This window comes from Channa argus, chromosome 15 (assembly GCF_033026475.1).
Source record: "Channa argus isolate prfri chromosome 15, Channa argus male v1.0, whole genome shotgun sequence".
Lineage (NCBI taxonomy): Eukaryota > Metazoa > Chordata > Actinopteri > Anabantiformes > Channidae > Channa > Channa argus.
Window position 1 is genome coordinate 17,811,488 of NC_090211.1, and position 17,368 is coordinate 17,828,855.

A 17,368-nucleotide genomic window follows, 5' to 3' on the forward strand; every position below is an offset into this window, starting at 1 on the left:
CCTCCCTGTGTGTGTGTGTGTGTGTGTGTGTGTGTGTGTGTGTGTGTAAGGGCTTATATAAGGGGGCTGAACATCCTACGCCAATGTATAAATACCCACGATGCCACTGGTGAAGCAGGGAGAAGGGTCAGAGTGAGTCAGCACACCCATATCACTCCTCTTCTTTCTCTCTCATTCCCTTCCATCAATCTATCTTTTTCTCTTCTTCTCCTCCTCCTCCTCTACATCCATCATTTCTCATGTTGTTTCAGTGTTTTATCATGGCAAAACAAAGAGGTTTTTCACTTGGCAGCAAAAACTGGGACCTTGAGTTGGTGATGAGCATGAGGCAAGGAAAAAAAAAACAACAGAGTAAACAAAACCCAACAATCTCTTACATTTTCACAGAAACGTCTTTTTAAATTGTAGTCTTTGATGGCAAAAGGGTTTGAAATAACAGATCTTTTCCATTCATTGTTTTCTATTCAGTTTATGTATTTCTGTAACAGAAAACAAAGTAGTCTTTCTGCCTTTTGTTTTTACAATTATACAGAGCAGACTGACACTTTGTCATTTCATTGCACTTGTGTCAGGACACCAGTGTTCACTTTACTAGCGACGCCTTACTATAATAATACTACTTTTCCCAGTAATAATGGGTTTTTTTGTACTTTCGGCTTTATCCTGTGAGTTCAGGGTCACCACAGCGGTTCATTGTCCACATGTTTATTTGGGACAGTTTTTACACAGGATGCGCTTCCTGACGCAACCCTCCCCAATTTCAACCGGGCTTGGACCGGCACTGCACAGCTGGGGATGGGAAAGGGCTGTTGGCGGTCCAGTGTTTTACCCAGAGACATACAGCGAGGACCGGGGATCAAACCACTGACCCTGTGGTCCGTGGACGACTGCCTTACTAACTGAGCTACAGCTGTCCCCAGTAATGATGTGTGAAAAGTTTAAAAAAATTTTAAATGTTGCGCACGTGACTGCCAGCAGCACCATAAGCAGTAAGCTTGAAGTATCTACAATCAGCAGCTATAAATATTGTTATTACTTTTGTGTTGTCAGGGTGAAAGGTATATAGGTACATTATTGTAACATGTAAATTGTGGGCAGGTAGTGTAAGACGCTTTCCACTGTAAGACCATTTAACATTTAGCATTTAAGATATCTGCAATATATTTATGACAGGTAATTTAAAATGTTTGAAACTACATTTTAATGTCAGAATTTTAAAGATACATGTAATTACATTTTGACTAGTCAGTTTGTCCCATTGACTTAAATGGGAGAATGAATTTAAAAAGGTATCTACAATTCAATTCTGACTATCCGTTATGTGAAATCTTTAATTTCAGATATCGCAAATTACCTTCTTTACCATATAAATATATTAGTATAAATAATACCATATAAATAAATTCCATGTATCTGAAATTTGAATTCTGCTAAAACAGCCCAATGATGACCGGTCATTTGTGATATCCACAAAGGAATTGTGACTATTCGAAATGCAACTGTAGTTCATTTTTACTGGTCAGAATGCAGTTATTTATATATATATATATATATATATATATATATATATATATATATATATATATATATATATATATATATATATATATATATATATATATATATATATATATATATATATAAATAACTGCAGTGTCAGCTGACACTTCAGGTGACAGTTCGTGTGCAATATGCTCAATGCTGCTTTGTGGTCAGGTCACTAGAACTGAATAACTTAGTTAGTCTCTTAGTTTTTTGTATCATAATTTTTGTATCAAAAAACCTTTTACATCTTTTACGTAAAAAATAAATACATTTTATGATTGTTTCCCATTTTTTTAAACCCTTGTAAGATTTTTTTTTTTTTTATTAGCGTTACCACTTAAATCTGTTACTAAATAGACTAACCCAGTACAGTATTTCTTAGTCTCCTATTAGTCTACTGGCTAGCTACTGTAGCCTCATAGCATCCAATACTTCATTGCTTGTGGATGTATTGGCATAATGACATAACGCTGTAGCTTGACTACTTTTTAATAACAATATGTATAGTTTGATGATGGAGTTGGACATACAGAATCTGACAAGAAGATTGCAATCAGAACCAGGTGTGTTGGCCAGTACACATACAAGGCCTTTATCTCTGATTTCTTTAGCTCTCGGAGTAGTACAACACGCTACACAATGCACTGTATAGCAAGCAACAAAATTAAAAATAAATGTAAAAAAAAGGAAGGACACAGACGAGCCGCTGGGGAGAAGCACAAATAACAATAGAGTGTACAATTTAAAACTGACTAAATAATTGTGTACAAATGCAGCATACTGTAGCAGTGTTCACCTCCTGTAAATAGCAGCTCTCTCTTTCTCTTTGTATCTTACATTCAATTAGGGAAAAAAAAACGGTGACAAAAACAATAAAAATCCGGCCTTTTCAGGAACCACTACAATCTGGCTGGCTTCACGCTCTGTTCGATTTCAGTTTCAGCTCAGTGCCAGCGCCATGAGAAAAAAATAAAAAATTCTGGCACAAGATATTTTACGTGGTCCAGCTAACACCTCCACCCTTATCCTCTCTCTCTCTCTCATTCACTCCACCTCTCCTTCCCATTCACTGCTTCCTTCTCACTCTCTTTCATTCACTGTGTCTCCTTCCCTTGATTTCTGTCTATCAGATCCCTTCTGCCTGCCTCTCTCCATCCTTCTCCGTTCATCCCACACTCAGTCTGATTCATTCATCTGTCTTTTCTCTGTCACTTTTAATTCCCCTTCCTGTCTCTCTTGACTACTTTCTGTCCCCGTCTTACTCTCTGGCTCACATGGTTAATTCGGTTGCAAACACTTATTGTCAGCACCAGTTTGATTCACACTGACACAACCGTACAATCTCAGACCTGGGAGCTGTCCAGCGTCTGTGAATACACTGCTCCACTGCAGTGTGGGTGTAGGTATAGTACAGTACTTGCTTTTGGGCACTTCAAACTATTTCTTACAGAGGTGCAAGGTCAGGGAAGACAAACTTGGAAACGAAATAATCCTGAAACAATTTTTCAACCACCCTGCAGTTAGCAATTATTGTATTTTCAATTATTTATTATTCGCAGACAAATTATTTATTTGATTAGTTAACAAAGATCATGAAATTGTTTTGTGTTGTGCAAGCAAAAATATACAGACACTAAGAAAAGTGCTGTACTGTATATCTAAAGAGGTCACATTAATCTTTGCATTGTCCGTTGCCTCTTTTCTTTGTCTTTAGCCCTTTGTACATAAAGACCCTAACACATTAATGCTACCCTGGAGACATTACCTTTTTTGAGGTCCTAGTCACAATCAACTAAATAGCAGCACCCTAAAGTGTTCAGTTTACACAAGTGCAGTACCACCACACCACATTAGCAGCACTGACATAACACCATGATCAATCGTTTTAAAAAATCATAGCACTGAGCCGAGTATTAGTGAACAAGTTTTAAACATTTATGACATAATATTTATGTTGATGTGCATCAATACAGCATAAACTAGGTCTAGTCTACAGTATATTGCAATCATTTTTCCTTACGATAAAATAATTCTGATTTCATGCACATGTTGAAAGGCCGAGCAGTAGGCAGAGGGAACTGGTTAGGGCTGGGTTCACTCAACCATCGTAACGCATGACTGTGTGGGCTACATCACCCGAAACTGACCTTATTTCAGCTGCTTTCTTTTAACCATTTGATCTTTGTAGTGGTTTTTTTGGAGCCCCCCATGGTTTTCCCCACAGTGCTACATTCTGTCTGATCAGCTTCTCAAACGACAAATGGAACCATAATCATTAACATGTTGTACACAATGCACAACCCTCTATTCAAACACTGTTACAACCCCAGTGGTTGGTCTTTCAATAAATGCCATCATAACTCTAAACATTTTCTCCTCATCACACCCCAAGGCGCCTTAGGTCTTTTACACAGGCGCTGTGTTGAAAGCACCTCCCCTGTGATTCAACCTCTGAAAGCCGTTTAAAGGAGGATCAACAAAGACCCCCCACGCCAGTATGGTACCTTATATACAGAACAGCGAGGAGGTGTATTGACGCAGTAAACCAGTTTTAAAAAAGTGTTTTCCCTGTGTGTGTGTGTGTGTGTGTGTGTGTGTGTGTGTCTGGAGGGCTCTTGGTTTCCTCTCATGGCAGAAGTACATCTACCTCCACACAATGACCTAAACACAGAGCTGCTGAACATGTCCAGCCAACTCACACACACACACACACACACACACACACACACACAGAAAAAAATCCTGTAATCTCGTGTACTGTACATCAGCTTTTCTCCTCATTCCTGTCTTCCTCCCTCCACCCTTCATGGCCACTTTCTCTGTCTCTCTCTCTAAACTCCCCCGCAAGAAATACCGGCTGTTTTGGGCCAGACAGCAGGAAAATAACAGAGGAAAGTATACGTTAAAGAAATACTAAGTGTGACTGCCTACTGTACATTATGTGCAGTGTACTTTATTTGCTGAAGAGTACAGTCATCGTTCTCAACACCCAGTTGGAGTTAATCTACTGATTTACTCATTAATTCAGAGAGAGAGAGATAGAGAGAGAGAGGTGGTATGAAGAGGATGAGTGAGAGAGAGTGGGAGAGAGGACAGAGGGTTGAGAGTGAAGAGCTGCAGATATTAACAAGAGAGACGATGAGACTAACAGGTTTGACTAGCAAATAATGAACTAAATACAAGTTGTAAAGATGCTTTAATCCCTTACATAATGAAAAATAAATGCTGGAACAACACTACATGTCTGATCTTATCTGTTTTCAGAATGGACACAAAAAGCACAGAGATGTCCAGTCATATGTAACATACTCTAATACAATACCAATACAAGTGTGTGTCCGTTGTACTGGATGCGAGGACTTGACATAAAGATGAAATGTTCATGTCATGTGGGGTATTTATTTCAGTATTTTCTTCAGCTTCCACTGGAATCAATATGATCATGATTGGCTCTCGCTGACTGCAGCTGAAGGAGGATATTTGCATCAGAAGATATCTGCATAAAGTTGTGTGGCTCCTGTTAAATCGCTCATGCTCTGTGAAGGGTAAACGCTGCTCTTCACTGGATCTACTGTAGAGATCTCTAGAGGTAGATAATAATCCACCCTAATTCTAAACTCCATGCATGAAGTAATTTGGTAAAAGGAAAATAGATAAACAGTTGAAGGGCTGAGGGATTTTTCCATGTCCGGCTTCCTTGCCTTGAAGTCATTGGGTTTTTTTTTAATGGGTTTACAAGAGAATACCTCAAATAATATATGAGATATATATCAGAATTTACCAATGCACAATGTATTGCAAAAGTCGAGCCTGGAACTATTAACAATATGGATCAATACCCTGCTCAAAGATAATTATAGTAGCTGAGTTTTGCCATTTTGTTTTCATTGACATATGAAAAGTTAAGCTGCCTTTTCTCAGACAGTTAAACAATGGGTGTAGTGACCTGCCATTCATCTCCTTTAAAAGGTCAATATGAATGTCTGAATGTCTTCTGCATAGCAATGGCAAGAAAAAAGATCTCTCTTAAGGGGCGACTTTACCAATTTTCGATTTGTTTTCTATGTCTTTAGTTTAGGGTGTAAATGTACATTAATGCTTTCAAACTTCCCTCTGACTTCCCTACATTAAAATATTTCATCAGAGGAGAGGGGGGCTTAACAGGAGAAACAGGCACCAATATTAACAGAGAAACTTCTGTTTCTGTAAAATATGACCCCCACTGCCATTTCTCTTAAAACTGACAGCACTTGAAAAAAAGACTATTTTTTTCTGAGCTTTTGACATAAAAGGCAATTTAGACCCCAGTCTGAGAAGTCTAGATTTGGCTTTTTATGATGAGGCTGGATAGCAGCATGTTTAAAAGCTGCTTGGACTGACCCCATACTGGCAGGGAGCAATTAATAAGAGCCACAAAACTAGGCCCAACAGTCTGAAACACATCCTTAAACATGTGTTCGTGTTTGAGGGCAAAGCAGAACACAGTCTGCAAGAATTTGGTCAATGCTTGGCTACAGACCAGCAGTGCTTGGCCGCCTCTTATGTTTCTTGCATGTGCAGACACACACACACACACACAAACACACACACGAGCATTATCGTATTTAGAAATTATGACATCATAACTTAAACCGACAACTAAGTGATACACATCTCAATATATCTCTAGTTCTGTGTTTTTAATAAAACAGAGAGAGAATATTAAACTGAAAATAAGTCCATAATGTTTAAAAACCACTCATTTTCTTACACTCGTAGATACAGCACATAAAGTCACACACTCAACAATTGTGTTCATAAACTGACAAAGACAGGGACAGGAAAAAATAAAAGCAAAGTAATGAGGTTGAGGGTGGTGCAGGGACAGACTGCTGGAGTGAAAAGAGAGAAAGAGGCAGATAACAGAAAAAAGCAAAAAGTCAAATAAAGAAACAATCAGAAAGATGGAGCAAGACACATCAAAAGAGGCCTGGGATGCCTTCCTGTTGGCTCGTGTCCTTGTTGCTAGGTTACCACCCATTGACGAATGGGTTAAAGGATCTCAGGAGCAGTAGTGACATAGTTAGCTGATCTCTATCAGACAACACACACACACCCAAGACAAAAACACACAAATGGAGCAACTGTGCATGTTTGTGCATATTTAGATTCATAATTTGCCAATAGTATGATGGTATCTGCACATACGACTCACACAAAATGGATAAAATACGTCTGTGAAAAATACCACACGTTTTCACTGACGGGATCCTTAAAATTTCAAAGTATAATGAAAAACAAGATAAATCACTATAAGCCACAAAAACACCATTTTATAACAACCCTGATACCGTAAAAACAAACTGACTTTAAATACCGCATGTGCTTCTGGTTTTGACTTTGTTTTGGACATGTGCCATGAGGTTAAAGACAAATATGAAACATACTATGCTGCTAAACCTGTCCATCCACAAACTGACCTTGTGTTCTACAAAATGAGATCATAGTTTGGAACTCATGCCATTGCTGGCTTTTCCGAAAAACATTTTGAAACCCACAACAGCAGCATAGCAGCATCTCTTCCCCAACAGGTTAGTAATCCAGGTGGGCCATTCCGCCTACACACTGTGATTCATGTTTTAGACATTTAGCTCATCTCATCATCAGCAGCCAATTTGTCCCGAGTGCAATGGATCAGGTTCAATTCATAGATCACCTTCACTGCAAACAGCAACTACAGAGCGGAGCAAAGGTCTTGTGATGGTGATCACGTAGGAGACAAGTGGCAAGGAAAGTGAATAACTGATGCAAGAATGAGCAGAGGGGGCATTTGATGTTATTGTGGTAAGAGTGATGTAGGTGGACTTAGAAAAACCTTTTGTGTTGCTGAGACTAGATTTACACAATGTCGGATCAAAATATTGGACCCATTTCTGGTGCCTTTAATGCAGAAAAAATAATTCCAGCATACAAGAAAATGGTCCAACATAACCATGGGCTTCTTATATCCAAAAGGAGCCTTTTTATAGCAGTGAAAAACAGCATATAACTGCAAATTGTGACTGAATAGATGGGCGACTGCGGCTCCTCCAGTCACTTGTCGAAGTGTCCTTAGACAAGACACTGAACCCTAACTTAGTTGCTCCTGGTGAGTGTTGGCCAGCTGCATAGCAGCTCCCCCATCAGTGTATGTGTGTGTGTGATTGTGTGTGTGATTGTGGGTGTGAATGGGTAAATAAGAAGCAGTGTAAAGCGCTTTGAGTGCCAATAGCTAGAAAGGTGCTATACAAGTGCAGGATAATTTACCATTTAGATTTTAATATATACTGATATCTTCATAAAAGTCCCAAATATAATTTTGTTAATTTACTTTAATAGGTGTTTTCCCGTGTAGTGCAACCCTAACTTATGTAGACATTGCCCAGATGTAATGTTACAACACGCTGTGTGTTGCCTTCAGTTAGCAGTGAGCTGCAGGCTGACTACTGAAATGACTTAGACCTTTTGTGAGTTACTTTTGAAATTACATAGATGACTACTCCAAAAGTGACTCAAAATAGCGCTTTCTATTCTTCAGTCCCCCTGGTTAGAGATAATTACAGTAAGTTGAGAAAAGTAAAACATGGTAACAGGAAAAGATTGCCAAGGAAGATAAAACAAAAAAAAAAAAAAAAACACTACTAATAGTAGTATATATGACAAACAAACTTTTTGTGCATTCATTCACCACTGCTGCCTTCCTAACAGTCAGCGTAGTTATGTCGTGCACCACTTCTGCCTTTGCTGCTTGGAAAAGAAAGTGTTGACAAGACGTTGCTCGTCAAAAAAAAAACAAAACAATGTTGCCGTGGGACAGTGTACAGCATATGCTATGAACAATTAATGATTTCCACTATGTTTCTCTTTCATGGTTTGCTTCCTTTCTTACTGCAGATTAAAGGAATATTTCATACTGTTTGTTGTTGATGGTACAGATTGCCTTCTGAGATAATGTACAGTTTGCTTATTTTGTTAACCAGAAGAGAAAAGAAATCTAAATGGAGTTGGTCTAGTTCACTCTATTTGTGTGTGTGTGTGTGTGTGTGTGTGTGTGTGTGTGTGTGTGTGTGTGTGTGTGTGTGTGTAGGCAGTGATGTCAAACAAACGTGACCCATATTGGCCGTCTGATCTGTCTCAATATGTCTCCAAGGTGTCACTGCAGTACCGGGTGTACTATTGCCACAGATGTCAGCAACAAGGACAACCAAGTCCTGAAGAAGCCCGTCTGCCAATCTGTAACCGAAAGAGAGTGCATAACACACACAAACACACTGCTGTGATCAGAGTGTTTGGACGTGTTAAAGTAGATCGGAGCAAAAGAAATGTAACCCTCACTGAAAAGTAAAATTAGACACTCTCTCACAAACACAACACACACACACACACACCTGTGATGCATTAGAAACCCACAGCTGATGGGCTTCTAAATAGAAAGAGGGTGGACTGTTTTAAAGCTCAGCTGCTTTAACTTTCTCTATGTTTCTGTATAAAAAAACAAGCAACAGACACTTACTCACAAACTCTCAAACATATTCACACTGACAGACACACACACATATACACTCGATACATCGTTAATACCACAATAAACTGAGAAGGGGAAGTAGTAATGGGAGGAAACACGATGGGTGTTACTTTACAATGACTGTCAGAAAAACCAATACTAGAAACCGTTTTACTGAGAGCTGAAAGTCAGGCCAAAACTTTACAACCCGTGTAGTTTGTGTCCATATTCCTGTATGTGTGTGCTGCTATGATGAGCTAATTATTTTGATTATTTAAAACATATATATATTTAACATATATTGGTGGCCCTTCTCTGCGGTAACCAGGTGAATCTGAGCTGCTGTAGTTGAAGAACATTTAAAATAAGTCAACAATAAATCAATCAATAACGCTGTTTTCATGTCAGAAGAGCATGTGTCCACGCCAGTTCTTCTCAGCATTAACCTCCATCCAAATTAAAATGTCAATAGATGGGAAACGCTCAATAGGCACGAAAGGCATCCACGGACCACATGGTCTGCATGGTCCACTCCTGGTCCCTCATGGTTGTATAAACGTGTCTTTGGAGAGGACACTAAACCCTAAGTCGCTCCCGGTGAGTTGGATGAGCACCTTGCATGGCGCGAGACGAGCTTAAAAAAATTTGCCAAGAAAAACAAAATCTGTAAACCATTTACAGTTCCACTCCCATTACGGTTAATTTTGACACTGCAAAAACTTGGGAGCTATGGTTTTGTCACAGAAAAGGCGGAGAACAATACCTTTGTCCATCCGGACCAAGTTTGGGATTCTGTTTGGAGCTCTGTCTGTCAGAGCTCTGTTTTCCCTGTACACACAACAACGGTGGCCAACAGCTCCGGTAATCGAGAGCCCCTTTCTTGCTTGTTTTGCTCCTATGCCTGCCCAATCCAATGGCTTATTACCTGGATCGGGTGTGTTGAGTCCAACAGAAGCTGGAAGCAGCGAGTTGGCCAGGTATTGTTTCAGATTTAAGCTTGTTTCCTACCAGACGCTTGTCCTCTGACAGATTTGCACCTGCACATGCTTCTGTTCACACCACAAATACGGACACATTCCACACATAGTCACTACAAAATGTGATGGCAACGGTGGACAGTAACAACAGTGAGAAGTAGCACTTCTCTGTGTGTTGTGAACGTGAAAGACGTGAAACGTGAAAAATTGAAAACCTGGGGAACTGCTGAACATTGTCAATGAGGTTTAAGTAAACATGACATATCTTCTATGTATAAAGTTAACTGCTAGTATACGTTTTGGGCAGTAAATATAGGGTTGCGGACATAAATATTTAGCCTGTACATAGTTGTGAGCCCTTCCAGACAATTGCGGACTGGAATGAATAGAATGAGTCTCTAAACCTCTAAAGGCTCTAAACTGTAATTCTCCGAAAGCTCTAAACACTTATTTTACTAAAACCTACAGGGCAGCATTTCGCTCTATTAGTATGCAACACAGCAAGCCATCCCGTCAAAAACATGAATTTATTGTTATGTTATTGTGTGCCATGAGCACCAGCTGCACGTTTGTTTTGTCTGATTAGCACCAGGGGAACAAGGGGGGGGAAAAAAAATCAATGAACTATAATGCTGAGATATTTTTGGACGTATCAATAAGCCGACTGAGGCTCACTGTAAAAGTGATGTGCACTACAGTTGTATGTTATACAACATGAACATCCTGAAAACGCTGAAATTAAAGTCCTTTACAAACTGTTCAGAAGAGGTCAATTACTTTTCTGACAATAACGACGTATCACAACAATAATGATAATAAATAGTCAGAATAATGAGATCACAGATCACACACACCTTCCCCAGTTTTGGCTCTATTGATGCTAATGTCACTCTGTTGGTCTTACAGTTGCTTTGATCCAGACATAAAATACAAAAAATAAATTAATCTTGGTTTATTTCATACTGGTGATCAACGGACTTTTTGTCTATTGAATGTTTTTAGTGGTGAATAAAATGGTTCAACACCTACCGAAAGGATTGTCGTAAAATGTCATTCATTCATGGCGATTTCTACACTTCACGGAGCTATTAGCATGGTTGTCACTGGTGGAGTTAAAATATCAGTTGCCTGTACAATTTCTTGAGATATGTGTGTTTGTAAATGTGGGAAGGCCTCTAAGACACCAGCAATATCATGTGAAAATACTTTCTGTTAAAATCCCGTTACAATCTGCTAATGGACTCCAAACTCTCATAGAAATTCTTTTGTAACCCTTTACAACTTGGTGAGCATCAACGACATTAACTCTTCTTCTAAGGTCTTTATAAATTTGTGTAACATCCCTGTTGGAGGCTTGCCCAATTATAATTCTGTTGTGCTTGCATAATGATCCAGCGCAGAGATTTAACCTTTTACAACGGCAGCTTTAGTGGTCATGCTGTGATTGTTGTAGGGATCCTATGTGAAATTTCTGTGTTAGCTTTCGAAAAGTTCAAACAAGTCACCCAGTTCTTTTACTCAGCGTGTTACGATTGATAGTTAGTGTCAGATTTCGACTTTAATGAGAATAACTGCAGGTTGAAGGTTAATTTATTGTAAAAAATGATTCAATTAACAATAATGACCTTTGTTTGAGGACCTTCATTATTATGGGATCATGCTCAAGAGCATTTTTATGCAGAAATAGCAAAAATTCTAAAGGGTTCATAAACTTTCGAGCATAACTGCATGCATAAAACATGCCAGTACTACACTGAAGAACTAAAAAGATGCTAAAATCACAAACCACAATAAACCGTTTCTGAATTGGATTTCAATTAAAATCTCAGTAATACATATTTTTCACAAGAACACAAAGCAGCAACAACAAAAGAAATTTAATTGTCCAAGAATTTAATTTTGGTATAACTAGCTGCCAGTGTTTCAAGTGGTAGAGATCCAGTGCCATATGCAGTTGCTTCACAGAGAAAGCTAATTAGTTTTTAAATATTTAAAACACAGTATTTAAATGTTGCGCTTCTTGTAAAAGCTGCAGCACTGAGGATCCCCACAGTTTCTCATCTTTAAACTCAAATCAATGTGTTCTCTTATCTCAAACACCTCTGCCAGCCACTGCCTCCTTTTTAATCCTTGTGTTTTTTTCCTGCTGCTCCCTACTGTTCTCCCTTCACACCTACACACTCAGCCATCCCTCCTCTTACATCCCCCTATCCACTCCCTCATCCATCCATCCATCCATCCATCCATCCATCCCATTTGCTGGTACTCTCAGTGGAACACTTAGGCTATTTATAAAAGCATCAAAGCCCACAACTTCCAACATGCAGCCGCTAGAGAGAAAGAGGGGGAGATGGAGAAGTGAGAAGCTGGTGTTGAAGGAGGGAGAAATATGGAAAACAGAGAAGCTAAATGGGCAGAGGATGGAAACATGGTAGAGCTACTGTAGGCAAGAGGAAGCTGCAAAGAAAGGGGAACAGAAGAGAAATGTGGAAAACACGGGGAGACGATGAGGAAAAGGGAAAAACTAAAAGGAAAGAAATTGGGGAAAAGGAGCCTGGAAGAAGTAGAAAAACAAAATATTGGATATCAGATGTGTTTTAACCATTTCCCTTTGCTTCAGGATCTCAGTTACACACATCAGCATCTGTTCTCTGTGCGATCTGTGTGTGTGTGTGTGTGTGATCTGTGTGTGTGCACACGCACAAGTGTACAGTTCAAGCATGTGTATGTTTTGTGCGTGTGTGGGAGGCAGGTTTTGGATCCGGAGACCTTCCACCCACACAGGTTGGAGCTGCAGAAGCACCTGAGCTGCGTTCAGAACCGCCAACAGGGACCAGTGTTTGCAAACGCTCAATAACTGATTAGAACGTGAATATACGCTCATGAAAAGGCAGAAAACGTATTATGTGGATTCAGAGAAGCTGTGGGCACCGCGCCCAACAGCAGCTTGACAGCAAGAGACACCCGATTAGACCCGGGAGAGAAAATACGCCATCAGTCAAAGGGAAGCTCGAACACGGCTCTTGAATAGTGCTTTTTATAAATACATACATTTTCCTTTTGAAGATAGTGTTACAGTAATAGCTGCAGCAAACAACACCTTTATGGGCTTGTTTTAGGTGCAATCTACACTCTGTGCCCACACCATTTTATCTCTTTTTCTCTTCCTCTCTCTCTCGCCTCTTTTCTACCTCTTCTTCCCTCTCCATTATCTCGTCAGCCTGGCAGAAAAATCTCACCCACCACCTCTTTGCTAGAGTGACAGTCCAGCATACTGTACCTTTCTCACTCACTTTCAACCATCTGCCTTGTTTAATTTATTCTAACTTTTCAAAGTCGTGTAATTGAACAGACTGCTTGCTGTTTGTGCAATGCTCTGGATGCAGAGCACAAGTAAAAAGAAGGCAAAATTGCACCACACTCTATGATGATGGCATCACCAGCAACAGCACAGCATGTTACGGTATGCAAAATATACAAAACCCTATCCATTTTGTTCTGTATATGTTTCATATTGCATCTCATTACTTTACAAGACCGCAGAGCAAAATTGCTACTTCTCTCAAAGGACATGTAACATGTCTTTCATCTTTTTTTTTGTTGTTGTTTTCCCTGCACATGGAACTTTCAAGTAAATTACATGTAATCCTCCGCTCCTTCCTACACCCTTCCCACTCACTTTCTCCCCTTTTTGTCTTTCCCTCGTCCCTCTATGAATTCCACCCCCGGTTAGTCTCTTTTGTCCTCTGTCTCCTCCCTCCTTCTCATTTCTCATCTTTTGGATCCTCCCTTTCTCCCTTCTTCCTTCCTTTGCCTTCTTTTTTCCTCCACTCTTCTCAAGCTCTCTGAAGGGATAATTTGTCCATTAAGTCGGTGAGGAGACAGTGGAGGACACTCAGCAGCCTGTTACACACCGAAACCCAATTGTTATTAACACACTCATTTACTGTGGGACTATGTGCACACAAACCCAATCACGTAAAGGCATTAGAGCACGCAAGGTTTTGCACAAGCAGGAATTAATGAAAATAAGGGCTCACTAATTCATCAAATGTAACATGGATCATGTTCACACACAAGCTCTCGACATAAAGTGCGAAACATGCCGATAACACAAACACCACATTACATAATAGAAGCTGCTACAGCCCTTTGAGTTCTACACCGTTTCTAGTGTATCGAAAAACAAAACTGGAGAATTCCACTGAGACATTACAGTTTGTTTACAGCAACAACAGCATCGAGGAGGGAGCTGCTCTGACCAGGAATACTGTACACACAGTTATACAATATGCAAAACACAGCTAGCCTCTAGGCCTGCATTGGTAATAACATACTATATATATATGATTCGAGAAGCTCTTACATTTTTATTTTTCATCCTTCATTATCAACTTCCCATCAATGAGGAATCATAGGTGAAACTAAAGGAACTGACTTGTGTAAGATTTTCATTTCTGTTGTGAAAAAGGCTCACTGAGACTTTCATTTCTGTTTTAAGTATCTAGTGAAAAATGTCCTTATCCTACCCACTTATCCTGGTTAAGATTGCACAGGTGCTGGAGCTATTTCCAGCTCTCCCTGACAAAAGGTGAGGTGCTGCACACCGTGGACAGGTCACTAGTCTGTCACACAATAGAGACAGACAACCATTTGTACTCACGTCCACAATCCATAGGCCATTGGTGATTATCCATCCATTATCTTAGGCACTTATCCTTTTAAGATCATGGAAGGCTGGAGCTCATCCCAGCTCTCATTGGTCAGGAGGCCGGACAGGTCACCAGTTTATCTCAAGGCAAACAGAGAAGGATACACAGACAGACAACCATTCACACCTAGAGGCAATTTAGAGATACCAACTAACCTAACATGCATGTCTTTGGACTGTGGGAGGAGGAAACCCACACAAGCACGTGGGTCAACTTGCAAATTCCATACAGAAAGGCTGAAGCCAGCGGGTGAACTCCAACCAGGGAGGATTTTTTTCAGCATACTGAGCAACTTTCATGGGAGTGAATGGGTGCAATTTTTGGATCCAGTTTCCGGTTCTCATAATTCATCCATGGGATAATGGATGTGTTTGCCAAGCGAACATAGTAAATATATTAGCCAAGCCAAGAGGCTATGCACACCCTATCACTGATCTGTCACTTCGCTGCTAGTTTGTGTGTCTGTGTATGTGTGACCTTGCAGAGGAATTCCCTTTCTCCCTGAGCTCTACGTAAATGATACTCTCTTCCAGACAGACAAATAGGTTAAAGATCAACTGAGGACACACACCTGAGAAAAGGAAGGTACATGCAAACTGTTGAAAAGTACTACATTCCATATTCCCACGCATGCTGTCATTACAGACTGCAGCAAGATTTTATATCTGTGATGTGAAACACTATTTCTTGAATCTCCACCTTCCTCTTCTATCCAACAACACACCACTTCCTCTCCAGAGGCTCATCGAGTTGACCCATTACATGCACAATACACTAATTAGCAGCGAAGCCACCGCTGTGCTGTGCTGAACAGACCTTCTTCCATCTTTCAGCATATATACAGTTGCATCTGAATGCTTCGCTGTTGCTAGGAGACGTGAAAATCCAGTTGGACGCTAACACACAGAGACTTCAAGCAAATTGCAACAATAAAGACACAAAAGCCCAGTGCACCTCTATACATTTGTCCCACAAATACTATGTTTCTCTAATAGTTTGTCATTTTCTGTAGCAAAGAGGATGCAGAGCGTGCGTCTAGTGCACCGTACAGTCTTGAGGTTATGTTAAGAAACACAATAAGGGGGGAGAAAGGGCAAACAAACTGGTTATGATTTTTTTTTCCCCCCCTACCCAACTCTGCATTTATGACACAAACGGAGAAGGAAAGTTTATTCATAGATAGATAAATAATGCTAGAGTTACTACTGTATTTCCTTAGGTCTGGAACATTTTACATGGTTTGCTTTCTCCGTTCATACAATGCATCAAATGGTGGTAAATACTGCAATACCTTCATCACTTTTTCCCCTGATAAGACCGGCAAGCCACAAAATCAAGATGTGAGTCTACACTTCTGCGTTTCAGGAAGTGAACCCTATCGCTACAGGCATGTGAAACGTCTACAGTGAAAATGAATCTCATTACACATTATTTTTAAAGAGTTGCGAGTTTGATGACATAGCTTGTGAGTGTTCTATGCTCAGGTACATAAAAGTGCAAGTAAAAAAAGAATATATTTTTAGCCCATTTCCCCTTGGGATAAATAAAGTTTTTTGATAAATAATAACGTCCTACGCTTTGGCCAACCACGTTGGAGAAAATGGGCCGAAAAATGGGCCACCGAAAGTGACACAAACACACTTCTGTCTTATTTCAAATCACTTTCTGTATATTTTGGATGATTTTGGTCCTTTTGTGGCCCCTTATTGTCCCCACTTATAGTCTCTTTTTTTTTTTTACCTTTTTCTCCATCTGTCTGTTGTTTGTTTCGTCTATTTTTGATTTGATTGATTAATTAATAAATTATATTTTTCATCTCTCAGCAGAGATTTTTGTCTTTCGACTAAGCTCTGACTCTCAAACAAAAGAGTCTCTGGTGTTCGGGCAGTCTGACCTCTCGGGCCCCTATCCCTCCCTACTATCCATGACTCCATATTGCATGCTCTATTTTCTTATTCAAGCACAAATGTTCTGCCTCCTTTAAGATTTATCTCCGTCATACCATAACATTTCTCACTGATGTTTAGGAAAGAAGTAGCCTAGTATTGGCTCACTCTTCATAAATGCTAAATGGTTTGCACTTTTCTACCTTACTGCTACCCGAAGCACTTTACACCGATTCTTCTTCACCCATTTGCACAAACATTAACACACACATTTACACACCTGCTATACAACTGGCCTGCACTCACCGGGAGTAACTAAGTTGGGGTTCAGTATCTTTCACAAGCACCATTCGGCATGTGACCGAGAAGGAGGGGTCTGGAATCAAACCAACAACCGTGGGAGTGGTGGATGACTCCTCTACCTCCTGAGTCACAATCGCCCATGCCTATTAGCCTTAATGGTTATTAGGCAAAAATTCAACACAATCATTTTTATTATTATTAAACAAAGACAGAAGATTGTTCCAGTGGATAACAATAACCCAACCCACGTACACTTTGTGTCAAAATATATATCCATTCTCTCTTGTTATCAGTTTTTATTTAGGTTGAATCATATTGTTTTTACTTATTCCCAACAAGATCCCAAGGTATTTGAAGGCAATTTTAAACCGCTATGCTTGATAAATTGCACAGTGGGGTTGGCCAGCCTGTCAAGTCTAATGA

General features: G+C 39.8%; 1 protein-coding gene across 3 annotated transcripts in view; it reads right to left on the reverse strand.

The window, feature by feature from the left end:
- Positions 1–17,368, reverse strand: part of prkcbb (protein kinase C, beta b) — a 95,604-nt gene that overhangs the window by 63,666 nt on the left and 14,570 nt on the right. The gene's annotated exons all lie outside the window — the stretch shown is intronic.